At 46.5% G+C, this 25929-nt stretch overlaps 1 long non-coding RNA gene across 2 annotated transcripts in view; it reads right to left on the reverse strand.

Annotated features, from left to right (window-relative positions):
• Nucleotides 1-1193: 1193 nt before the first annotated feature.
• Nucleotides 1194-25929, reverse strand: part of LOC122902916 — a 42388-nt gene continuing 17652 nt past the window's right edge. The window contains exons 3-4 of one of the 2 annotated variants that reach the window (XR_006383890.1): nt 11839-11944; nt 1194-1459 (exon numbers count right to left, since the gene is read on the reverse strand). This is a non-coding gene — a long non-coding RNA (uncharacterized LOC122902916). Of the gene's footprint in view, nt 1463-11838; nt 11945-25929 lie in introns of both variants that reach the window. The other variant, XR_006383891.1, reaches the window with a different exon arrangement.

A 25929-nucleotide genomic window follows, 5' to 3' on the forward strand; every position in this document is an offset into this window, starting at 1 on the left:
ATTTGTGTGGGTTGGCATGGTCATGACAGCAGTAATGTTAGAATTTCCAAGTACAGCTGGAGATACATATATATATAGAGAGAGAGAGTGTGTGTCAGGGATGCAGATAACCAATTCAAGTCTCATCACATGGAAGCAATGAAGCTATGATGTAGGCTATGCATGTTCTTCACTGAATCACTGTTCTCCCTAAGGAACCACCACCACCCACCCCTGCTGTGACCAGTGATACAGTTAGAGCCTCTGGGGTTCAATTTATACATAAACTAAATTTCCCTTCTCCTGTCATGGTGTGAAGCTGGGTACTGGAGGGACTCTGGAAGACTAAGAACTTCTCAAACATACTTTCAACAGACACTCATTTTAGAGAGTCCGGTGCTAGAATATGTAGTTCAGATTCCAGGAGCTCTTGGAGGTCAGGTGAGAGGGATAAGTCACAGAAAACCATGGAGGATTAGGAATAGTGTAAAGGATAGGGGTTGCTACAGACAGAGTATATCACGGAGCCAGAGCCAAGTGCCGGGAAAATAACGTTGAAAGGGATGCCTATTGAAAACATATCCTAGGACCAGAGTGCATCATGAACACACTTTAAGACTGTACCCAAGGGTCTTATCCAATTCTTTGCCTTCTGTCTTACTTAAATTCATTTTTTTTTCTGCTGGGTAACCTCAGTGGGAAAGGATAAACAGGAAATCCCTAAAGATCTCCAAGAATTCTTGCTACTTTGGTGAGCAATTCTGTTATATGAGGTTGTATTTGGCACCTGGGCTTCCAAATCATTTTGAGGATATTTCAGAACAATTAATATACAGTGTTTCACTCTATTTCTAAACTGTATATCACTTCCCTCACAAAGACCATGACTTCTTTGAAGGAAACGAGGATGTCATATTCATTTCTGTAGTCTACGTTTGCAGCACAGCATCTGACCATAGTTGATGCTCAGTAGGTATTTCTGGAATAAATCAATGGCTGGCGACTATTGGTGCAACCAGAGTAAGGTTTCACTATTGAAATGTGTCTTGAAACCTTATTCTTCCCGCTATACTTAGGAGAACTCATGGGAAAGCTTCCATTTTGCAGATGGGTGATGTTAAAGGCATGTTAGCTATCTACTGGTGTGTAACAAATTACCCCAAAACTTATGGCTTCAAACAATACACATTTATTCTTTATTATTATGTCTACTATTTTCCATTTTCTGTGGACCAGGAACCCAGCCACGGCTTAGCCAGGGTGGCTTCAGGGTCTCTCATAGGCACAGGCCAGGTGGCAGCTGGAGCTACAGTCATCTCAAGGTTCCCATGAAGCAGGACCTGCTTCCAAGCTCACACAGCGGCGCTGGCAGGATTCAGTTCTTCACGGGCCATCAGACTGAGGATGTCAGCTCCTCACTGGCTGTTAACCAGAGGCTACCCTCGGATCCTTGTGATGTGGGTCTTTCCACCATGGCAGCCTGCTTCATCATAGCCAGCAAGCCAAGAAGGCAAGAGAGAGAGGGCCAGCAAGATGAACATTAGAGATTTTCATAATCTAACCTTCAGAGTGACATTCCCATCAGTTTCTTGGTATTCTAATCATTAGAAGCAAGTCATTAGGTCCAGACCATACAGAGGGCATAAATACCAGGAGGCAGAGGTGGTTGAGAGCCATCTGAGGAGCAACCTACCACCAGGGGCACCCAGTGTACCTAAGACCTTCAAGATCAAGAGGTTTGAGCTCTCCCCCTCCATTCTGAATGGTGTTGTGGACAGGCCTGGGGGAGTGGGACAAGTGGACTGGAAGGGGGAAGAGCAGAATAGTGAAGGAAGGCGGGCACCAATCCACTTACCCAAATTTATACTGGAACAGAATTTACATTTTTCAAGTTATCAAAGAGTTAGACAGAAATGAGAAATGACTGCAGGTATGGATTTATTACCACTAATGTAAAAGCTGTTCCTAATAATGTTTTAAAGCATTTCCATATAATACATCTGTTCAGTTCTAATTTATAATTGCAGTCTGGAAAAAAGCACAATGACGACTGGGGAGCGCTGAAGAGCTGAGTTTGATTGGCCCTTTGTATGCAGCTCTTTCTGGTACGGAGGGGAGTGGTTTAGGCTGATTTCAGTCTAGAAACCATGCTGGCCCAGCCCGTGACAAATCCCTCATCCCAACCCTCACCCTATGATGCTGTTCACCATTCCCCATGTAAGAAAAGAAAGTTTGGGGAACAGCAGCACTGGGCCTAGGGAATGGGCTCTCAAATCGAAAGCTGTGTAGGGGGTTAATTTAGATGATTCTAGACCATCTTCCACCCAAAGTTCCCTCTGCCTAAGCTTTCCCCACTGTGTCCTCAGACCTTTCCTCCTGTGGGGTTAGCACCTCCATTTGAGAGGCAGGCTTGATGCAGAAAATCCAAGGCATCTCCATACCATCTCCACATCTCTATCCAGTGTGTGTGTGTGTGTGTGTGTGTGTGTGTGTGTGTGTCTGTATGTCTATGTGTGTGTGTGTCTGTGTGTGTGTGTCTGTGTGTTCATGAGCATGGACACATGCACAAGCATGTCAGGGATGGGAGAAAGAGGGCCTCAAAATAGTAACATGTCATTCCTGGACCCTTTAGAAATAAATGAAGCATGGTGCGAACAATGAAAGATAAATGTGGATAACTGAAGTTGAAGGCGGGGCAAGTGGTAGAAGAAAGGAGTAGAAAAGTATGCATCTGGTACATTTTGTCTCACTCTTCATACTAAGCCTTCCCATTTGAGGAAAAAGAACACCAAAGTTCAGAGATGAAGTAGCTTGCCCAAGATGATCCAGACCACAGTCCTAGAGCTACATGACTGTGTACTGGATGGTAATGACAAAGTGATGGTGTCTGAAGGAGCAGATGGCCTTCCTTATAATAGGGGCTTGGCAAAACTAACCTTCTCCTTCCAGCTTAGGAATTATATAAAGACAGTCCATGACTTATGATGGTTTGACTTACGATTTTTTCAATGTTATGACAATGGGAAAGCAATATGCATTTATTAGAAACCATACTTGAAAGTTTGAACTTGGCTCTCTTCCTGGCCTAATGATATACCCTATGATCTTCTCTCATGATGCCGGGCAGTCAGCCCCATGATCATGAGGGCAAATAACCAATACACTTACAACCATTCTGTACCACACAGCCATTCTGTTTTTCACATTCAGTACTGTGTTCAGTAAATTACATGAGATAATCAATATTATTATAAAATGGGCTTCGTGTTGGGTGATTTTTGTCCAAACGTTAGCTAATGCAAGCATTCTGAGCACGATTGGTAGGCCATATATATATATATATATATATATATATATATATATATGGCTATGCTATTCAGTAGGTTAGGTGTATTAAATGAATTTCTGATTTAGAATAGTTTTGGTTTATGATGAGTTTGTCAGGATGTAACCCCATCATAAGTTGAGGAAGATTTATACGAGCATTCTTTGTTTCTGACTGCTCAAAGTATTTTAGATGATAAATGATCATTCTTGTTCATTCCCAAGTATAGAATACTGGAGTGTACCAATATAAAATTCTTACATGTCCCCAGTGTTTATAGCAGCAATGCCCACAATACCCAAACTATGGAAAGAGCCCAGATGTCCATCAATAGATGAATGGATAAAGAAGATGTGGTATAAATATATACAATGGAATATTACTCAGCCATCAAAAATGAAATCTTACCATTTGCAATGACATGGATAGAACTAGAAGGTATTATGTTAAGCAAAATAAGTCAATCAGAGAGAACCAATTATCATATGAGTTCACTCATATGTGGAATTTAAGAAACAAAACAGAAGATCATAAGGGAAGGAAGGGAAAAATAAGCTAAGATCAAATCACAGAGCGAGACAAACCATAAGAGACTCTTTAAATAATTCATTTATTTATTTTAGAGACAGAGATAGGGAGAGAGAGCAGGCACAGGAGCCAGTGGAGAAGTTCAGGGAGAGGGACAAGCAGACTCTGCTCTCAGCACAGAGCCCAGTGTAGAGCTTGACCCACAACCCTAAGATGACGACCTGAGCCAAAATCAAGGGTCAAGCACTTAACTGACTGAGCCACCCTGGTGCCCCAGGAGCCTCTTAATCACAGGAAACAAACTGAGGGTTGCTGGAGGGGAGGTGGATGGGTGGATGGGGTAACTGGGTAATGGGCATTAAGGCAGGCACATGATATAATGAGCACTGGGTGTTATATACAACTGATCAATCATTGAACTCTACCTCTGAAACTAATAATACAGTATATATTAATTAATTGAATTTAAAGAAAATTAAGTTAAATTTTTAAAAATTCCTGCAGGTGAGTGGAGTGGCAGCAGGACCCTTTGTAGTGCTCAGGGCACATGGCCTTGGCTACACCACTGTGCTATGAATAAGGCTCCCTTGTGAGTTGAGAATATGAGTTGGGAGTGAAGTCTAATAGGGGCAGAAGGTTTTTGAAGCCCCAGAAGAGGCTTCTCATTGCTGGCAAGGGAGTCTCCTGGGAAGCTGGCACCTGCCTACCACTGGAAACTAGAGTGAGTCTGTCCATTTAGGGACCCCCGTTATAAGACAAGCTTTACCTTAAAGTACAAGCAGTCTTTACCGCTGACCTTATGTGAAGAAGAAAGGGGGCATTTCAAGAAGCAGAAGTCAAGTGTAGACGATTGTGATAGAGAGGGGATGCATTTCCCCAAAGATGTCCTGTCTTAATCCCCAGAACCTATGAATATGTTTCCTCACATGGCAAGAGAGAATTAAGGTTTCTGATGAAGTAAGGTTGCTAATCAACTGGCCTTAAATAGGGAGATTATCCTGGATTTTGCAAGTGGGCCCAATGGCATCACAAGGGTCCTTAAAAGATGGAAGAGGCAAGAGGGTTGGCATCAGAGTGAAGAGAAATGAGGATGCAACCCCCCATTGCTGGCTTTAAAGGTAAAAAGGGGCCATGAGTCAAGGAACGTGGGCAGGCTCAAGAAACTGGAACAGGCAAATAAGAAGACAGATTCACCTCAAGGATTCCAGAATGAATGCAGTCCAGCCAAAACCCTGATTTTAGCCCAATGAGACTGGACTTCTGACATCCAGAATTGTAAAATGATAAATTTATGTCATTTAAAGCCACAACTTTTTGTGTACTTGTGATGGAAGCCACAGGAAATGCAGAGGAACCGAAACAGAATTGTCTAGGTCCAGGGAGAAAGTCTGCGGGGTCCAGGAAGTAGTCCAACTGCTCCTGATGAGGGGCTGGGAGGAAGGTGGCTTCCTATCCTGCATGGTACAGCCAGCCAGGTTCATAGGTGAGAGTCTGAGCAGGCTGGCTTCGCCCCTAAGTCATCAAAGGCTGTCAGTGAGACCCCAGACACAGCTAGAGAAGCTCTTCGTTCCTTTTTGGGACACTTGGGAGTCACTGTTTACAAATTCAGAAGCCACCAGCCAGTGACAGTCACCAAGGTTCTCTTCGTATCTCTTAACCATCTATGTGCTGTTTTGTTTATTTTCCCCACAGTGATTGACAGTAAAACACTTCAAGGAAAGGGCCTTGTAATGTGTTTCATGGATAACAATGATAAAACAAAACAAAACAGCTCTCGTTTCTCAGTCAGTAGGGCTGCCAGAAACCTCAGATAGAGAAACAGGTGTTGGCGGCAAGGGAGAAGTAGAATCCTGATGGAACGGAGACAGGAAGAAAGAAAGGGCTTTTGAAGGCCACGAGAAGGTTGTCCACACAGGCACGGAGCCAGGAGCTGGTGGGTGCATCCTCAGGAGAGACCACTCAGGGATGGCATGAGGCTGGCACTCCACACATGTGAGCTGCTTGTTGTTATTATTATTGCTTGTGACAGAATGTTCTCTGGAGGATGATTATCAGAGAGTCCATATGTTAAAAAGAAGGTTTAACACTCCTGTGTTCTTTTGTACGATGATTTTATCTAATTCTTCCATAAGCACACTGACATGGTAGGACAGGGGACATTTTCCCCTCCGTTTGGTAAAATGTTCAAATGAAACACATGCTTGTTTTGAGTGGACTTTGGGGGTGAGCAGCTGGATGGGCAACACAGCCAAGGTGCTCCAGAGAAGAAGAGGAAGAAGAATCAGCAGGCACTTGTGGGTCCTGGTCTCAGAGAACTTGGGAGACACTTCTGTGACCTCCAGAACCAGCTGGGGGCGTAAAGAGCCCAGAAACCCTGACTCATTGTCTCCAGACTGCACAGCTGCCCACCCAGTGAACCCAGGCTATGAGCTCTGCACTCAGCCCTGCGTCACACTGCTTTCCTAACTGCCTTGTCTCGAGCTGGCTGGGAACGGGGATGGAGAGGAAGGCCGGCCGCCTGGCAGGTCTCCCATCCTCCTGAGGCTCAGAGCCGCACCCTGGCAGGGCTTCCAGCCATTTCTGCCTTCTTCTAGTTACCAAAGGAAAAAATACTGATTGTAAACATCACTTTAAAAGCATGCCATCCGACAGCCGGCTCAGCTGCAATACATCAGCCTGAATTGTACTCATTTATGGTGAAGCATTTTATATTAATGTTTTCATTGCTTATCACAGACACTGGCTTTAAAGTGCTTAAGCCAGCTGTACGGAGTTATTTATTAGGCTTTTTTTTTCCAAGTTGCCTTTTCCTTAAATAAAGTGTTTGTTTTACTTTCATACATTTAAGACTCCCTCTCATCTTCTGTCAATCATTTCTGATGGCTGATGTGCACACATCCCCTATTTCTCCAGAATATACTCAGAACCTATGCAAGGAAGAGCAACCAGAGCCAGCAGTGGCCGCAAAGGGAAAAGGTTCAAGAGAGGCAGAGAGTTCAGTCTCTAGTTAGCATCTCTTCCTTCATGTTCTCCCTTTTCCCCACAAGCCGGATTCCACCTCCACAGTAGCAGTGAAGACCTCCAACTGTTGCCTGAAGCCAACTCGTTTGACATCTGGGCTATACAGTCAATGCTGTTGATCATCTCTCCCTTCCTTGGTCTTCTTCCTGACATGCTGACCAGTCCTCTGTGTCCTTCGCTGACTTCACCTTCCTCCTCTTCCCTAAATGTGGGTGGTCTAAGGGTCAGAACTCCAACATGAAGTGAAGTCTAAAGATTGAATGGTCAAACACGATCCTTCCCTAACCCAATGGACTCCCAGAAGACGGACAACAAGACAGAAAGCTAGCAGGTTTGTCTCTAAAGAGTCTGACATTTGTCTAACAAAAATGAGTTGGCTAACACACTTTCCAGCATCCAGTCACATCACACTGATGCCCACCAGTCAACAAAGCCAACCCATCACCACAGAATTCCAGTCACCTGTACAGTTCCTCACTCTGCAATATGAACGGATAGCTAAAGATCAGCAGACATTTAGGAAGTCTAACAAAAGTCAAAACAAAACAAAAATTGGAAATAATGGACTCATTAAAAATAAAAGTAAAGCAGAAAACTAAAGAATTCTTTAATAAAACTGCTGTTAACATCTTCAGAAAAAAATAAGATAGGTAGCCACATAACAAGAACAGAAGGTTACTGTAAAAGAAAAGTCAGAAAATAAGACTAAATCGATATTAAACATGCAATAACTATAATAAATTAAGTAGACTTCTAGAAAAAAAATACAAGAAATCTCTTAAGAAGTAGACAGAAGACAATGAGATGAAATAAAGAAAAGAAATAATAGGAAAATTAAAGTGTTCCCTAAGGAGGTCCACTAATCTCTTACAGAAATTTCAATAAGAAAGCTCAGAGTGAACATGGGGGAAAATTACAGATAACAAAGCCCACAAGGATTTCCAGAACAAGAGTGTGAAATCCCAGATGTGATGGACTTATCAAAAGGTCAAACATACTGAATGAAAAAAAAGATGCACACCTAGATATATCACCCTGAAATTTCAAAACACCAAGGATAAAGAGTGGAGATAAACACTTTCAGAGAAGGGTTTAAAAAAAAAAGGATCACACACACAGGAGGAAATTGGCAAAACATCAGATTTCTCAATACTGACACCAGAACCTAGAATACACTGGGGCAATGTATTTCCATCCGAGAATTCTGTATCTGGTCAAATGTGAAGAACAAATAAAGACATATTCAGATATGCAACTGCTCTTGTGGGTTTTCATGAGAAGTTTCTGAAAGAATATCTTCACCAAAGTAAGAGAGTAAAACACAAAAGATCAAGGAGGAAGGAGGTCACCAAAGGAGACCAGTGTAGAGGAAAGTGAGACAGGGCAGGTATGGCCAGCCTAGGGGGAGGAGTCCAAATCAGAGCTGGGGTTGGGGGGTTCCAGAAGGGGAGGTTTCAAGAAAAAAAAGCAGCACCATTTAGTCACCCAGTGACTGTGTCTAGGGGATCTTGGTAGATCTGTCAGAGAGTTTGGGGAAGAATCAATGGTAGGTACATAGAAAACTAGGTACACTATTAAATTTGACAATTTTTAGCTCTTGGAAAAACAAAAAGTTGTGTATAAAAGGAAATTTTCCTATCTGCATTCCTTTATGAATATTTTTATAGATATAAATATGAAAATCCTAAAAATAAACTTCACAGAAAATTGCATTACAGCTATGTTGGAAGGATGGAAGAAAGAGAAGGAGTGATGTGTTAGCTCAGAGAGAGGAAGCCCACCCTTCTGTAGATGGAAGTCAGAAAAATACTGTCCTGGAGACATAGAAGTATAATATTATTATTTAGAAATAGGAAGGTAAATGCTAGCAACAAGAGCTCAAAAAGTTGAAAAGGTGTTTCTAAGGAGTAAGACTCAGAAATGCAGAAAGGGAGGCCAAGGAACTACCAGGTTTTTTGCAAGTCTTGTCATAAATTTGAATTGTAATCATGTACATGTACTAGTTTAGCAATAAAAATTTAATGCAGGTATGTAAACTTAATGACATATGCATAGCTGTATATTCTAAATTTTTTAAAGATTTTATTTATTTATTTGACAGAGAGAGAGAGAGAGAGCACAAGCAGGGGGAGCAGCAGGCAGAGGGAGAGAAGCAGGCTCCCCTCTGAGTAAGGAATCTGACGTGGGGCTCAATCCCAGGACTCTGGGATCATGACCTGAGCCAAAGGCAGGCACTTCACCGACTGAGCCATCCAGGTGCCCCACACAGCTGTACATTCTAGAGGGAACAAGAGTTCACCATGACCAGATCCACAATGGGGAGTAAAAGCAGATGCAGTCCCTGCCCTCTTGGAATGTCTCTTTAAACATGGCATGCTGTCTCTTAGCTCAGGACCCTGAACCCAGCTTTCCCTGACCACTCGTCTGTGTGGAAAATGCAGACGCAGTCATCAAGGTTTCTTTCACACCTTCCCGGACTCCCCCTCGGGAAACAGGCCTGTCCTGAGCCCTTCTGCCCCCTGTGCAAAACACCACTGCAGTGACTGTCTCACTGTACCAGATGCATGTGTTGACAGGCCCATCTCCCAGCTTCTCATGCAAGGACTTCATTTTACCCTAAGCGTGTCCCTGATGCCCAGCACAGTGTCTGACTCTATGTCAGAGCCCAGGAAGTGTGTGTCCAACAACCACATGCCTGCACTGAGGCATGTGTAGAGGGGAGGGCTGTGCTCTCTTGTTACCACCTAAGAGAGAGAGAGGGACACTCACCGGTTCAATAAACAAAGAGGACTGAGCGAGCAGGAAATATCCGGGAAATTGACTGTACCATCCTTTCTGAGCTTGGTCTGGGAGCCCCCAGACCCTCGGTGGAGCTAAAATCCCACATTATTATTTCCACAATACTCAGGACCCAAGATGGTCCAAAACACGTTCACACAAGATAAGGGCAGAAAGGAGGGAAGTGATATGGAAAAGAGAGGCAGAGAAGCTGAAGACACAGCTTGCTGGCAGTCGCCCCTGTCTCCACTTGTGACTTCCAGCGAGAAGTTCAGATGCCTCTGGTGTGCCACTGAATGTTGCTCTGTTACCTGTGACCACCAGGGAAGAAGCCAGCGCACCCTCCTGTGGGGACACACCGTGTCCAATAGTAGGGGCATGACGAGCTGGCAGAGCTCTTCCCAGGCCCAGCCCGTAGTGCAGTCGGTACCGCTGACACTGACAGTTCGCATTCTTTCCACAAGAGCGGGCGTCAAGACCCAGGGCTCATTTGCAGTACCAACCCCTCTGGCCTGCCCTTGGCCCTGCTCAGAGGCCTCAGCTTCATAATCTGAGTCTAAAAGGCAAAGGCCATTGACCAAAGACTCCGAGAAAACGTCTTAAGTCCTACCGATGCCACTTGGTTCCCACCAAAAGTATCTTCAGCAACTGAAATTTGAATGAATTTCTCATACATTCATCCAACCCAGGGTGGTAGCTGGTCAGCTTTGTGGCAATGATTTAAAGGCTCTGAAAAAACCACACTGCCCCCAAAATATCTCCCTACTGGCCTGAAATTCTTCATTTCACTTTATAATCATGCCTGAAATTCCACCAATTAGAAACCCATTTACAAGCCCCTCTTGTAAAATGTGCAAGAGTGATGAGCTTTATCTGATGCCGCCCCAGAATCTAAAATTAGGACCAATGGTTGGGCCTAATAAAGAAAAATTGATGGGCTTTAGTTTGACTGAAAAAGCCTCTTCTGTCAGTTCTTGCTCTTCAGCAATGGGACTGGCAAATCCCATGAATGACAGATAAGCGATCACTTAAGACAAAATCTTCTCCTTCTGGACAGCTCTAAAGGGGTAGAAAGTTCTTCCTCGCGGAGCATCAAAATGTGCTTCCTGACACTCTCTGCAGTTTGCCCTAGTTCTGCTCCCAAAAACACAAAGAGAGTCTCGTCACCATCCTCTTATCAAATAGTCTAAGCCAGGCCTCTCTCCCTTAGACTTCCTGTGGTCCGTCCCCCATGTCTATCCGCCATGCAATCTGTGGGCACTGATTCAATTCAACAGGTACGGCCTCAGGACTCCTTGCCTGCCCACCAGAGAATGGCCTTCGGTAGAGCAGAAGTTGCGGAGTGTCCATGACATGTGGTAATAGCCTTTCATTCTCCGCTGCCCACTGCCCAAGCACCCTGGTGCAGAGACCGCCACGTGGGGCAGGAAGCATCACATGCGTGTCGTGGTCAGGCACTGGACCATGGGCACGGAAATCAAATCAGAGAGAAAGGCTCAATCAGGAGCCAACACCTGGGCTGCTGGGTTTGGGCAACACCGGTACCAGGGCACAAGGGACCCCTGAGGGTGCATCTGATGCCATGCCAGAGGCGGTTGGCTCTGAATTTCTCCAGAGTTCTGCTCTCAGAGGCCTAAGCGCTGGCCATCTGCACTGGATCGACCGTTCACTAATCTGAGGCTTCAGGCAAGTTTCTTAACTCTTTGAGCCTCTGCTTCTTCATCCACTGAGTGAGGACTTTTCTATCTGCCTCTCTGTTAGTTTTACGAGAATTCTACGAGATGATAAATATGAAAATGCTTCAGAGGCTGTGAAGTGCAGATTGTGCCATGGCCAGTGTGGAGCTCATGGTTGACTTCTGTCTGGCTGGGGACAGCTCAGGTTCTCAGTGAGGCATTATGGCTAGAAGGAGAGCTGATACTCTGCAGCAAAATACGTTCCTAATTAAGGCAGGATCCAAGGGCCAAGTGTTCCATAAGTTTAACAATCAATTTGTAGCCTCTTGTACCTTTCCGCAACAAAATACAAAATGCAATAAAACCCGCGAGACTTTGGGTACCATTCTATCTCCTGACGTGTTGCCTGCAACATGAATGCTGGAGGTGGTTTCACAGCGTGGCCCACTGCATGGAGGTACCTCAATGGCCACACGGGTCTCTGGGCCATACAGCCATCCCTGAGCAGAGACATCTATTTGAGCTACTCACCAGCCAATCCTAGAGCAGGTCTTAACTTTCAGAGACACCAAGCATACGGGAGTCAGGGTGGCGAGGGATCTGGAGCTCCTCGTAAAGGAGGGCAAAAATCCGGGACCTGAAAAGGCAATGTGATTAAGTGTGTGAGTAGACTGAGATGTATCTATTTGGGGACCTAATTCTGGGTACAAATCAAGACAAGGAAGTCAGGAGGCCTGTATTCCTGCTCTTCCACTAAATGTGGGTATAACTGGGAGAGTCTCCAGGTCCCACAGCTCTCATTTGTAGCTAAGGGAGCAGAATCAGATGACTTTTTTCTGTAATTTACATTTTATCCTTACATTCTCCTCCCCTTCATCCCCCCAAAACCGCTATCTCCTGAGATCCTTTAAGACTCAGCCTTAACTCGGTTTTCTTGAAGAAGTCTTCCTATTTTCCCCAGGCCAAGATAAAGCCACTACCAGACATCAGCACGGCTCTTCCAACCTGTATTCCTCTTCTCCCTGAGTACTCTGTGACCACAGGGTGTCTGGCACAGAGTGGGTATACAATAAATTAAAATTTAAAAGAGAAAGAGAAACATCTTAGTAAAGGTGAAATCACAACCCTCTCTGAATGTAAACGGAAACTAAGAAAAAGCCCACTACCCTCAGCAAGGATTTACTGCTGTAATTAACAGCAAATAATCACAGATTCTTAGCAATGAAGCATTTCCGTCAGGAGGTAGATTTGACCAATGCAATGTGTCTTCCAACCCCAGGCCTCAAAAGGTCTTAGTTTCTTTTCTTCCCATCTCTGGAATCCTGAGACAGCCCTGTGAATAAGCCCAAGCTAGTCTGCTGGATGTTGAGAGCCCCCACGGAGAAGAACCAAGGCACCCCAGCCAACAGGCAGCCAATACTTGGCCAATAACCTGCCAACTTCTAGACGTGAGAGTGAACCATCCCCAGCTCATCAGGCCACCAGCCAAACCATCAGGTAACCAGAGACATCTGAGAAAATCCAGCAGAGGTCAGCTGAACCAGCCCAGAAAACACAAACCATAAATGAAAATAAATGCTTGCCATTTCAAACCACAGCATATGTGTGGTAATTTGTTATGCAGCAGAAGCTAACTGACACAACTTTCCTTCTGCCTCTTTTGGTTTAACTTAGCAGGTCTACCTCTTGGCAAGTGTCATGGAGGCAAAGGGCATGGACTAACTTGTATTAGTTATCTTAGGAGTCTGGGAGCTTTCTGAGGGAGACACAGCCCGTATCTTATCCCGACATCACAAGCTTCAGATTAGGGAAACTGGTATATATGAATCACTGTGACCATGATCGGTCATAAAGACAACAGCTGAACTGTATTTCTTTAGTGCTCACTTCTAAGGGCTTCACACCTATTTTCTCTTTTTAATTTTCAAGACAAGCCTATGAGGTTTTATTTTCCATTTTTGCCATTTCACAGATGAGAAAACTGAGGTACAGAGATGCTAAGTAGCTCTCCCCAAAGCCACGCCACTGGGAAGTCGTGAAGCTGGAACTTGATGCGAGGCAGGCTGACCTCCAGAGTCCTTGCTCTTATTCAGGATGCTATCTGCCAAGTCCTCTGGCAAGGAAGAAGGACTGGGACCTCCCAAAAGGGAAAGGGGGAAAGACAGGAATGGTGACCTAAGAGCAGTCCTACAATCTATGGGTCATGATGCGGACAGGGTGATTCTGGCATAGGACGTGGTAGACACTGGGAAGGCCTCAGGAGCCAGTCACAGTTTGGGAAAACAGTAGCTCAGCCTGTGAGAGTGGGGACCCAAGTATAGGAAAGTCCAGAAATGGCTCAGAGTTCAGGGATCTGGACCCACAAGGGCATCAGTAGGGTACCAGCTGGGGGCCGATAGACAAAACAGGCCCTGTGGACCAGAATGCAATAAGACACCACCCCTCTCCTCAAGTAGTAGTGCTGCTATGGGCACATGAGTTTTCAACTGCCTTTCTCCCTGCTTATGGGAGGAATGTGCGCAGCAGGTGGTACGCAATAAAGAACTGAATTTTCAGATAATAAGAGCAAAGTTTTTTTTTAAGATTTTATTTATTTATTTGACAGAGATCACATATAGGCAGAGAGGCAGGCATGGGGGTGGGGGGAGCAGTCTCCCCGCTGAGCAGAGAGCTGGATGCAGAGCTCGATCCCAGGACCCTGGGATCATGACCTGGGCCAAAGGAAGAGGCTTTAACCCACTGAGCCACCCAGGCAACCTGAGCAGTTAACTTAACTCGGTTTTCTTGAAGAAGTCTTCCTATTTTCGTCTTAAGTAACTGATTAGGAAAGTAAACATGAAGCAACAGTACTTAACACGCAAAGCAAGTGAAATGGTCCTTGTGATTTCATAAGTATTTCTTGAATAGAATCGCATACCTTAAAAATTGTTTCCCAATATTTTATCTGCTTATTCGCTTCTTACAGCAACCCTACAAAATGGATAGGACAAGTGTCATTGTCTCTGCTTTTCAGGTGACAGAACTGTGGCTCAAGGGAAGTGCCCTGCCCAATGTCAAGGAACCAGTAGGGAGGCGGAGCCAAGAAGCCAACACAAGGCTTTGCCCTCCAGATCTAGAATTCCCTTTTACTGGGCCATGTCTCCTCTATATACATGGAAAGTTGTGTAACTGTTAAACAGAAATCATAACTCAGGATAGGAATTCAAAAGAATGCACACCAGTACCTCATTCTCAAAAGAGTGGTCCAGGGTGCCAGTGCGGCTCAGTTAAGCCTCTGCCCTCAGCTGAGCTCATGATCTTAGGATCCTGGGATCAAGTCCCGCATCAGGCTCTCTGCTCAGCAGGGAGCCTGCTTCCCCTTCTCTCTCTCTGCCTGCCTCTCTGCCTACTTGTGATCTATCTCTGTCAAATAAATAAATAAAATCTTAAAAGAAAAAAAAAGAAAGAAAGAAAGAAAGAGTGGTCCAAGCCTCTAACGGAGCCTAAAGAAGGTCACGTTGCCCCCAGGTAGTCAAGGAAGAGGTGGGGGCCTTGAGTTTGATTTAGCTCATTCAAGCAACTCTGTGTCACAAACAAATGGTTATTGAGAAAGTAGCTAATTAATTCCACAGTTATTTTGTAGCAACAAGTGGCTTGGGGCTGATCTACAAAATATTCTGCTACTTGATGTAATCCACTTTCACCCAAGCTGTGGTGAAAAATCACGGTTATTTTTTCACATTTGCTTCTTTGTTAGCTTAGGGGCAGAGGCTGCTCTGGGGCAACCACCCCAGCAACAACCCCTTCACACCTGTTTACTCTGGGCCAGGTCTCCCTGTGGTTGTGGCTTTAATGGCAAACACAACTTGCCACTGTTCACCGTTGAGCAGCTGGGAGGGGACAGAAGAAAAGGACCCCTGGCATCCGAAGTGAGCTCTCTGGAAATGGGTTTTTATCGGAAAGTGGAGTAGAGAAATCGCTGGAATGAGAAGAATTATCATTTCTGGAGTCGTCTTTGGATAACAAATTGCTGAGGCCTAAATATCCACAGATTATTCTATCTGAGTTTATCTTGTTGCGACAGATCCGCATGCTGTAATCAATCACACTGCGTATCCATAAAACAGCTTGATAGTACACATGTATTCTCCTCAAAATAAAGTTGTAACATTTACACATAATAACTTACTGGGCTGCAGGCTTTGCCTGACGTGTGCTCAATATCATCTGATGTTTTATTGGATCCCACACGAACTTTTGCCTAATACGGTCGTTCTACAGAGAAAAGTTAGCCGAAGTGTTGACTCGGCTAAAGGAAATTAAAAAGAAAGAGTGGAAACTGAGGCAACCTGCTCTGGAGGCTGAAGAGAGGCCACAGTAGGTATAGCCTTAGGGAACAAGGCCACAGAGGGCTTCAGAGCCTGTAGGTAATCCCACCCCCCCCCTTACTGGCCATGCACAGGTCAGCCCGGCTCTTCGAGACCTCAGCTGCCTCATCTGAGAAGTGTTTGGCATTGCCAAGTGTTAAAATGTAAATTACACAGAGCCAGTGAGAGAGACCGAGGATGATGGTGAGCTCACGGCAGGCGCTTCCTGCACAGGAACGAGACATAACCGGCCAGTGCCTCTAGAACACAGAAGCCACTCCCACTGATTCTGTATTGGGGGCGGTCCAGTAGTGTGACAAGTAGTTTGAAGCTTTCTCTATTGATTATCAGTCTACTAAAATCTGTATAATTGTTATTTATTTGTTGATGTATTATCTCTCTCTCTCTGTTCCCCCAACCCCACTCTGGACTATCCACTCCATGGGACAAAGACTGTACATGGTGGTGTCTGCAGAGACTAACACGTGGTAGGCGCTCAGTAAGCCACCAATGAATGAAGGAAATGCCCATGAGTGAATGAATAAATGAGGCCTGGAACACACTGTACCCGACATTTTCGGAGAACTGCCACACATGTCCTGCTCTGGGCAGCAACTTCGGCCAAAGCTCTGCTCCTCCTTTCCTGCCACCTCCATCAAAACACGCCCGTGCTGAGCCCATGTTCTCAGCAATATGATCTAAAACCAGCAAAGGTAGTGGTCATGCAGCTCTTTGTGGATGACCTAAGGGGCCCTCTGCTCTCTATCCTGGTCAGAGGACATGTGGGACGTGGAAACCATGTGGGAGGCATACCTAAGAAACCCCAGAAACTCAGAAGTGGCGGATGAGTAAGTAATGCTTTGCACGTTGCAGAAGCACTCAGGGGGCTGGGGGAAATGTAGGACTCTGCTAGTCATTCTCAGGGCATCAAACCCACCCGTGCAGCTTGGACAGCTTACATCCCTGACATCCTGACAGAGCCCCGAGAGCTACAGTTCCAAGAAGGCCTACAGATGATTGTGGTGTGCTCTGATGATCGAGAACACGGGGACCAACCAGACACTGGCTTTCACACTTCCCCAGTTCAAACCTGAATGGAGGCTTTAAGTGCCCTTGGGGATTGGGGGAAGGGGGTAGTATGGAATAAATGTAGTTTTCTAAAAACTCAGAAAGTCTTGGAACAACAACAAAAAAAAATAGTGCAGGTTTGACCTCTGGCCCTTCTAGTTTTCACTGTCGGCTAAGCACGTCAGGCTCACTCCCAGCCTGTCCTCGGTTTTTGGAGCTCTTCAACCACTTATACTACTCTCTGCATCCTCAACAGCCTCTCGAAATCACACCCAAGTATTTGGGGTGATGATGGAATACGGTTAATCATGTGAAAATCAGCTGACGTTCCGGCAAAGAACCAAACTCAACACTGTCTTGCTGAGACCTTTGAAATGTGTCTTGCGATGTTCCAGCCACATTCATAAATGTGGTCACTCAGTGAACACGCACATTTGAGCCCATCCTAGTGAGCAGAGATGGACACACAATGCTTGCTGCATGCTTAAGCTTCACTGCGTAAAAACAACCTGCAGTTTCCAGCTTAGCGCTTCAGGAAGTCGGTGGTGTAGACAGCTCCCAAGAATTTAAGGAGACGCAACTCAGGCAGAATCACACCCATTACCCTCAGGACTACCCATGCGGTCGTCCAAGGTTTCATTCTCACACCCCAGGGGGACCGAAGAGGCTGAGATTTCACGTTACTCCCTCCAGGGGGAGCTACTCTGCTCCTGACAATATACACACATAAGTAAGTAGAGTTGAACCATAAACTCAGGGAAATTTGCCTCGAAAATAGAGCTGGTGCCTTGGCTCCTCTGCCCAAGCTGGCTGGACCCTGCTGTTGATCTCCACAAGTCCGCGTGTTTGCCCGGATGCCGTGGCTGTGGAGCAAGGGAGGGGGCCACGAACATGCTGGACACAGGTACAAGCAAGCCATGCTGCCGAAATAATCAAGGTTACTAGGGGTCAGAATTCTTCCTTCTTCCAGGCCAGTCTGTATCCCTTGTGCAAAGCAATTGGAAATGCTTTGCATGGCCTGGGCCAGCCTGGGTGACTGAGTGGCAAACCCAGACTCAGGGATCAGAAACATTTCCCATGATATCCCACACTTAATCACAGCCACAAGAGCCCTGGGTTTTACCCTCACCCTTCCTCACCCTTCTCAGCATGGGCCATTCTGTCTTTCTGCAGTGGTTTGCACAGGTCTAGGATGGCCCCTGGACCTGGGAAATAGTCCGGGTTGGGAGAGATTAATGACTTTGCAATATACAGCCTTTTTCTGTCTTTATTCCTCTTGTCAGCCAGTCCCCCTTTCCTAGCCAGGACTTCTGCTATGCTCAGGGGACACAGACCCCCTACCTACCACACTGCACCTTTCCCTTTAGCTAACCTAAAGGCAGGCTAGGATTTTCCAAAGGAACTCTTATTAGGAAACCCCGGGAGCACAAAGAAGAGAAATAGATGAGAGCAATAATGCTTCACATTTGTAAAGCACTTTGCAGTTTGCAAAGCACTTGCACATTCATTACCTCATTTACCCAGCATGAATTCCTTCCCCTGACTTAAGTAAAGCCTAGCCAGAGATTGGCACAGGCATTTCCTCCATCCCTTCTTGGCCACCATTCTCCAAATTCAACCCTAGTATCTGGAAACACCAGCAGCCTGCGTGGTTCCTTATGGTCCCCCAAAGGGTGATTCCTGGTCCTGGGTCTACACCTGACTTTCTTCTGGAAGGGGCTTTCCAGAAGCATTTGTACTAACAAGTCATTAATGGTGGCTCTACCCACTAAGGGAAATGAAGTTTCTTGCTTCTAGGACAGTAACGGGAATTCGTCTCTCCCGTCTTGGTCAGTGACAGCAGTAATAACTAACATTCATTGAGCACTTACTGGGTACCAGGCACCGCATTTGTGTGTATGAACTTGCTTTTCCTCAACTAAACCAATGAGTAGACAGTATTATCCTCATTTTACAGATCAGCGAGGCTTAATAAATACAGGTCTTATTTTCTGCTGTGGAAGTTATCAGTGGATTGGGCGCAACTGAGGACAATGTGACTGAAGTCATTTGCTTCATTTAGTCTTGATTTTATGAATGCATACATTCAAGATGCATTTGCCAAGCTCCTCCTATGCAGCTGGCTGGCCACAGGGACACAGCGGTGAACCAGGTGTGGCTCTGCCCTGAGGACCCCGCCGGCTGGCTGGCCCCTATCAGCCTTCCTGGCTTCAGCATCACCACCGAGGTTCAAACCTAGTCTAGGGGCCAGAGAAAACAGCCAGGAGGCTGTGACATCCATGAGGAGGAGGAGAGTGTGCCCCAAAGGGACAGAGCAGCAGAAATAAAGGTTTGGAGGCCAGAGAGAGCATGACATTCAGGAAATCCAGCACTGGTGGTCAAGTAGGATGGGCAGGTTGTAGACTGAGTAAGGGGTTGGGGCTTTCTCCTGAAATCACTAGAACACTGTTGATGGGTTTTAAGCAGAGAAGTGATATGATAAGAACTTTCCCCCTAAAGTTATTTTTTTTTTTAATTAACTCCCTGCTTATTATCTTTCTGTCCTGCAGTTGTCTCTTTCCAGTAAGAGTGAGTTCAGACAGAGGCTGGGGGGCTCATTAAATAAGGCTCTCTGGTCACTGGTTGCTCACTACTAGAAGTCCTGCCACCCTCCACGCTCCCCATCCTCCTCTACCCTAGGCTCTCTGCCCCCTAGAATCAGACACTTTGGGAACCTGAAGCTATTTTGGTCCAAGAGTTAGCAGCAAATTCTAGGCTCATGTCTCTGAATGCTGGTAGCTTCCACCTCTTCTGGATTTACCTTCATCTTTGGTGTCCATCCACGGCAGTCGCCTTCTGTCCACATACACTATCACAGTTCTTCATCTCCCCACCGCTGACTAACGCCCCTTTGTCAGGTTCAAGAGCTTGCCCAGACTGCTGGCCGGCTGGCTGGCTCTGAGCTCCTCTCACTGTGACGGGAAACTCCTGGAGGCCAGGCAGGAGCCAGGTTTGGAGGAATGCAGGTGCAGGCACCTTCTACCGATGGGGAGTACTCTTAATTTGGCTTAAAGTGCGATTTCAGCAGGCAGGGACACAAAGAAGTGAGGGAAGAAGGGGCCATGGCTTGCCAGTTAGGCCCACCAACCTACTTCTGGTGACTGACCAGGCAAAGTCAGGATAGCCAGCTCCTCCGCACAGCTGGGGCTGTGTTTTATGCCGGTCTGAAATGTCCGCAGCTCCCAGCTCCTAGCACATACATGAGCTTGTCTTTGGCTGTCTGTCTCTTTCGAACCAAAGTCATGTTTTGTTTCCACAGTTGAGAGAGGCCTCAGAAACTGAGTTCCAGTCAATCTGTGCCATGATGTGGGCATGAGACACCAAGACAATGGACACTGTGCCTTCTTTGGGGCCAACATCCTTCACTCCAGACCATGGTGGGCTGGACGACTCAAAGATCCATACACAACAGTATAAAATAGATGTGCTTTTATGAGACCCCCCAAAAGGGGTCCACAGTCCTCACAAAAGGTTAATAAGCCCTGATTTGGAGGGTGCTTGCTGACCTGCACACACTGACCCTATTATAACCTTCTGAGCCCAGGGCCAGCCCTCCCCACTGCAGGTCTGCCCAAACACACCCAGCTGACCCAACTAATGCAAACATGGCAATAATTTATTTCAGTTCAAAGAAATGCAAATTGGGTTAATATCCCTTTCTCTGAACCATCACATATTCAATATAAACTAATTCGTTTCCACAGCAGTGAATTTTTTCTAGAAACAAATGATACTCTGTTCTGCACAATTCAAACTAGCACATTTTTTAATGCAACAAACATTTATAAACCACTCATCCCTCCCCCCTTTCCTCCTTCCTAAAAATACCCATTGCAGCACCATCTTCGAGCCTACAGCCTGTCATCCCGAACTGCTGCATTGTATTTTTATAATGGGACTGTTTCAATCCTAGTCATCAAATTACCGTTTATTATTATCCCCATTTTACAGATAAAGGAACTAGGTCACAGGGAGGTCACCTGACCGGCCCCAAGCCCACAGCAGGGCTATAATGGAGAAGACGTGCTTCCCGGGGAATGCAGCCTTGGAAGAGCAGAGGCGGACAGGCTGGTTTGCTTATGCTCCTAGAAAAAGCAAGCACTAGTGGGAGACGAGCCCACTGTCTCTCAGCACAGGCCAGGGCCAACATGGGGAAGGCACAGCCAGCCGCGTGGCGAGAGGTGTCCAGAGCAGAGACATCTGTGTGACTCCCTGAAAGCACAGCTGTCCAGAGAGAGGCTTCTCGGAGAAGCAGCAGCCTAGGGCCAGCCTGCAGACCTGGAGCCACAGGGAAGGGGCATTGGACTAGAAGCCTGAGCCCTGACTCTGCAGGAGGTGACTCCTCTCAATGAACCACCGTTTCGCAGCAGGAATGATGCCTGGATTCCATGATCTCCGGCAGCTTTTCAGCAGTCTGACCGGGGGCACTCTGTGGAGGACTCCTGAAATTGCCGCCTGAGGGGCCCCCCCGCAACCCACGTGGTGCTCACTGCTCCCCAGCAAGGGCCCCCACGCCAGGCTTCCCCCGCCACAAAGCACGCCAGGCCTCTGACTGTCACTGGCGAGGCCCGCTGCGGGACAGCCAGCTCAGCTGATCATCACAGCAGACAGCCTGGGGGGTGACGTCACCCTTTATATATACAAAATGTCATGCACGTGCACACACACATACACACACACACGATTTCTTTTCTCGACACATCATTCTTGATTTAAAGACCTAAAGCCTGAAGCTGAGATTATTTCTGGCCCCCTCCAGGACCATGAAGGGGGCATCTTGGGACCTCACCCTGGTGCCCATCCAAGGGCCACATGCCGGTACCATGCACCCAAGAGCTGTCTGTGGGCCACGAAGCTGCAGGCTCCCAGGCCTAAAGCAACTGCTCCATTCGCCTCTGTCCTCAGACCCGCAGCATGCCCGCCTCTGCCCCCGCAGATGCCCCAGCCCTGGGTCCTCCGCCACGCTGGGCCGCTGTGGGCGTGTGGGTCAGAGGCCATGTCAGAACCACAGCATCAGCGCACTCCCACAGCAGGGCTCGTTATTAATAAACACGCTGCTTTGAGCATTTGCTCACGATTGTTTGATATTTCAGTTTTCAGTAATTTTCTCAGTTAATAATTTATTAAATGGATTATTTGTCATTTCAATTTATTAAAAATTGATAAAGGGCTCATTTCTTTTTTCCCAAGCTAGGACACAGGGAGAGATACACAGGCCAGAGTACAAATTAAAGGCGCCCTGATTCCTTAGCTCCCCTGATCCCTACCCAATCATCTGTGGCCAATGAACACCCGCACGTCCCCTCCCTAGTGTCTCAGCACCCAGAGTCTACACCCTGATCAGGCAATGAGGCTGGAGAGGAACGCTCCCACCCGCTCCTGAGCCAAGCCCACCACCCATCCCCTGGCGTGTTATCTCAGCTTCCCCCGCAACCACACTAGCAGCTCAAGGCCTCTGGATGCCCTGCTCAGCAGGGAGAATGCCTCATCAGTCCTTCAGCATGCTGCATTCCACACAGGGCCCTCTTTGAGGTGGGGCTGCGTTTCCAAGACGGAACCAGGAATGGTGGTGGGACCTGGGACTGGAGTAGCAGGGAGGTATTGGGGGGGGCAGAGTAGAACATGCAGGGAGCCCTCAAAATGGCCACCTGTGTTCCTGCAAGCCATGCCCATCCTGGCAGGCAGCTCTCCTGTCCTCCGTGCTATTAATTACCTCATGGTTTCTGTATTCTGGTCATGGCCCTGCCTATGTTTACAGAACAAGCATAGGAAGGCCCTTGAGAAGAACAACAACAGCAGGACAGTCTCCTGACACTTCTCCTCTTCCTTCTCCTCCGTGTCCTTCCGGCTACCCTCCACCACACGCTTCTCTTATTTATTCCACCTCTTTCCACTCTCTTGCCATCTCCACAACAACTTCCTGCTTTTCTCCCACCTCCTTCTTTCCTTATCTCTCTTTCGCTGAGCTCTCTCTCCCTATCCTATGTCCTTAGGTCTTTCTGGCCCTTCCTCCCCAAGGTCTCCTCAGCAGACTGGCTGGATGCCCACATTTCCCTCTCTGCGGGTGTGGCCCCAGGAGGGTCCTCCTCAGAGCCCCTGAGGACCTTCATCACCAGTGTCCTGAGGTCACAATGGCTCTTAGGCTGGTTCTGGGCTAAGAGCTAAAGCGTCGTGCACCCAGGCCCCAACCTCAGGTCACAAAGTGTCCACCCAACCAGGGCAAGAAAAAAGGACAGTGCTCTCTGGGTCAAAGATGGTGCAGATGAAGGCCTGCCCAGCCATCAGCAAACTCAAGGCAGAGAGAGAAAGGAAGAAATCACAGGTGGGCAGGAGGGTGAGCAGAGGAACAGCAGCCACCTCAAAGTCACTTTAGCCAAGAGAGTTTGGTCATCATTTTGCAATTTCTGTCTGCCTTCACGGGCTCCTTGAGATCCCATGTATCACTGTTTTCCAGAGCACTTTTTTCCGAGATGAGTTTAATGGCCTTATAAAAGTCACATTGTGCACAAATTGGGAAGTCTCTGCAGCTCCGCGCCGGCTCTCATGCATAGACACTCACACACTTCCCACAGCTGAGCAAGGAAGGCAATTCAAGGCACAAAAACATCCTTGGGTAAATTACTTCCTATTAGTATGTCACATATTTCTTAGATACGACTGTAGTTCCAGGAGGTGACAGCAGCAGTTGACAATAAAACTTTGCACTCTTTCTTATTTATATTTTCCCTGCCTTTCTGTTTTGTTTGTTTTTTCTTTCCCCTCAAAGTTACATAACATCACATCCAACTCATCATCTTCTTACTCCTGGGGAAACAATGCCCCCAAGGCTCTTCCTGACTCGCTCACTGTGGGGCTGTCCAAGTAGACATCCAACCACGAAGGACGCTCTAAAGGCCACTGTAGCATCTGGAGACAGGAGGCGTGGGGTTGGGGCTCCCTCAGTCCCCACTAATACTCCCCAAGTCCACTGCTAGGCACAGCTTCCTGTGTCTCTTCAAATCCACAATTTCCCACTGAACAACCACCTACCTACCCCATGCCTAGGCCTGAGCCAGATGAGCTGGTCGAGACAAGAGAAAACAGGAGTTGACTATCCACTTCATCCAGTGAGAGAGCCTAATCACAAGAGAAGAAAATACATGGGAAGTGACGAGGTGAGCACTTTAACCTAACCAGATCACAGGAGCTGGGCTGGAGGGATGGAGGTCGGGATGAAGGAGGCTGAGACCTAAAGCAGGGAGGGCAGAGCCATTGGACGGGGGTGGGGGGGGGGGTGGTCCCTTACACTCTTCTTTGCAAACACAGTGTCACCTCCGCACTTAAGCACAGCCAGATGGAGAACGAGAATGGAGGCCCGGGCAGAGAACTAATGCCTCTAGACAAGAATTTTCTCTCCATTGTCCCAAGACCTTAAAAATCCCTCAGGCACAGGGAGGATCCGGTTTGCCAGCCCTTCCGCTGGGGTCAACTGCATGAGGCTCTCCCAGGGATGGCCTCTGGGGAATGTCTCTGTCCTCCCGGGGTGCTCTGAAACTTTCCTGACCTTTCCACCTCACAGTCTATTCCCTTCTCCCACAGCCTGGAGAATTCAGAATCTCAGGCCCTGCTTGGCAGCATGAACCCTGAACCTTGAACTTCCCCACGGCCTCGCGTTCTCTGGCCCTGTGATCCCCTTCTGGTTCCCACCCGCAGGAGCCTAATTCTGGTGGTCCTTGTCCCAAACTCAGAACCAGCCATGGTGCTAATGGCAGCTCCTTTCAAAAAGCACCCAGCTCAGGCTCCTTCTCAGGATCTCAAGTCTAAAAAACCTCCCAGCTCAAGTTTATGGTTAAAGAAGAGGTCTTGTTGTTCTGCTACAATATAGCAACCTTGTCTCCATAAAAAGAAGAGAACGCAGACTCTCAAAGAGACACCAGAACCACAAAATGTAGACAGATCCCATACCTACTGATGAGGATGACAGTTAGAGGGCCACCCTAGGGGGGAGAGAACTGGATAGGCTTTTCAAAAGGGGCAGCTCTGAGATCTGTAGAAAATAAGGTAGTTTTCTCTGTAATTGAACAAAGGAAGAGAGGAACAGATTAAGGAGCAAGGATTAGGGGAGGAGGGATATTATCAGATACCATTTTATATAAATATCATAATGTGGTAAACTTAATTATTTTTTACTTTCAGTCAAAAGTTTTGGTATTGCATCCAGAACCATTGAAACAATGGGAAAAGTCTATCACTAAAAAAAATTAAAAATTAAAAAAAAATTAAAACACTGTCAGATCAATTCCCTGATGGTAACCTGTCTGATGCTATATTTTTGGTCAGTGTAGATACATCCTGAATATTTTAAGACTTTCTGGACTTCAGTTCTCTACCACTTATAATTCAAAATTGCACCTCCCCCCCACCTTCTCTCAGGACTCTTAATTTCTCTTCTCTATCCGCCATTATTTATTTAAGCCTCCTAACTGTATTATTTATTTTAACACCATATCTGTATTATTTATTTTACTGTAGCTCCATAACGATATTATTTAAGTCTATAAAATAAAGCTTTTTCCCTTGAACTCTCCGTGCAAAATAAAATTGTGTTGTACTGAAACATTCTTTGAAATGCCCTTCTTTTCTACCACGGGATAATAATAATAATACTTTGCATTTATATAGTACCTTTCATCCTGGGATTATTTAAGTCTGCAGAAGCAGTCTGTCTGAATTCTCCATGCAAAAATCAAGTTGTATGATAATATTCTTTGAAATGCCCTTTATTTTTCACCACTCGCTGGTACAGAAATGCTCTGTCTTTGTGCACTAGTTTCCCACCTAGGAATTCCTAAGTGACTCTCCCATTAATATTTGCCTACTTCGAAATAGCCAGGTAAATACTGTCCCCACTGCCTCAGTGGCAAAAGGGAAGCAGTAAGAAGACCTCCCTGGACAGAATATATGTGTAAATCAGAGGACACCCACCCAACATACAGGTCCTCCAGGCTATTAGAACTGCTCCTTGCAAACTTCCTCCTCCTGCCCATCATCCAGATTCATCAAGGAACTATGGACTGAGCCAGACCACATGGGTTTAAATCCACTCATTCCCAAGCAGCACATCCTGGGCAGCTCTTTCCCCTCCTGAAGCTTCAGCTGCTCGTCGGTACTCAGCATCCTTTCCATGCCC

Source organism: Neovison vison, chromosome 3, assembly GCF_020171115.1.
Source record: "Neovison vison isolate M4711 chromosome 3, ASM_NN_V1, whole genome shotgun sequence".
Lineage (NCBI taxonomy): Eukaryota > Metazoa > Chordata > Mammalia > Carnivora > Mustelidae > Neogale > Neogale vison.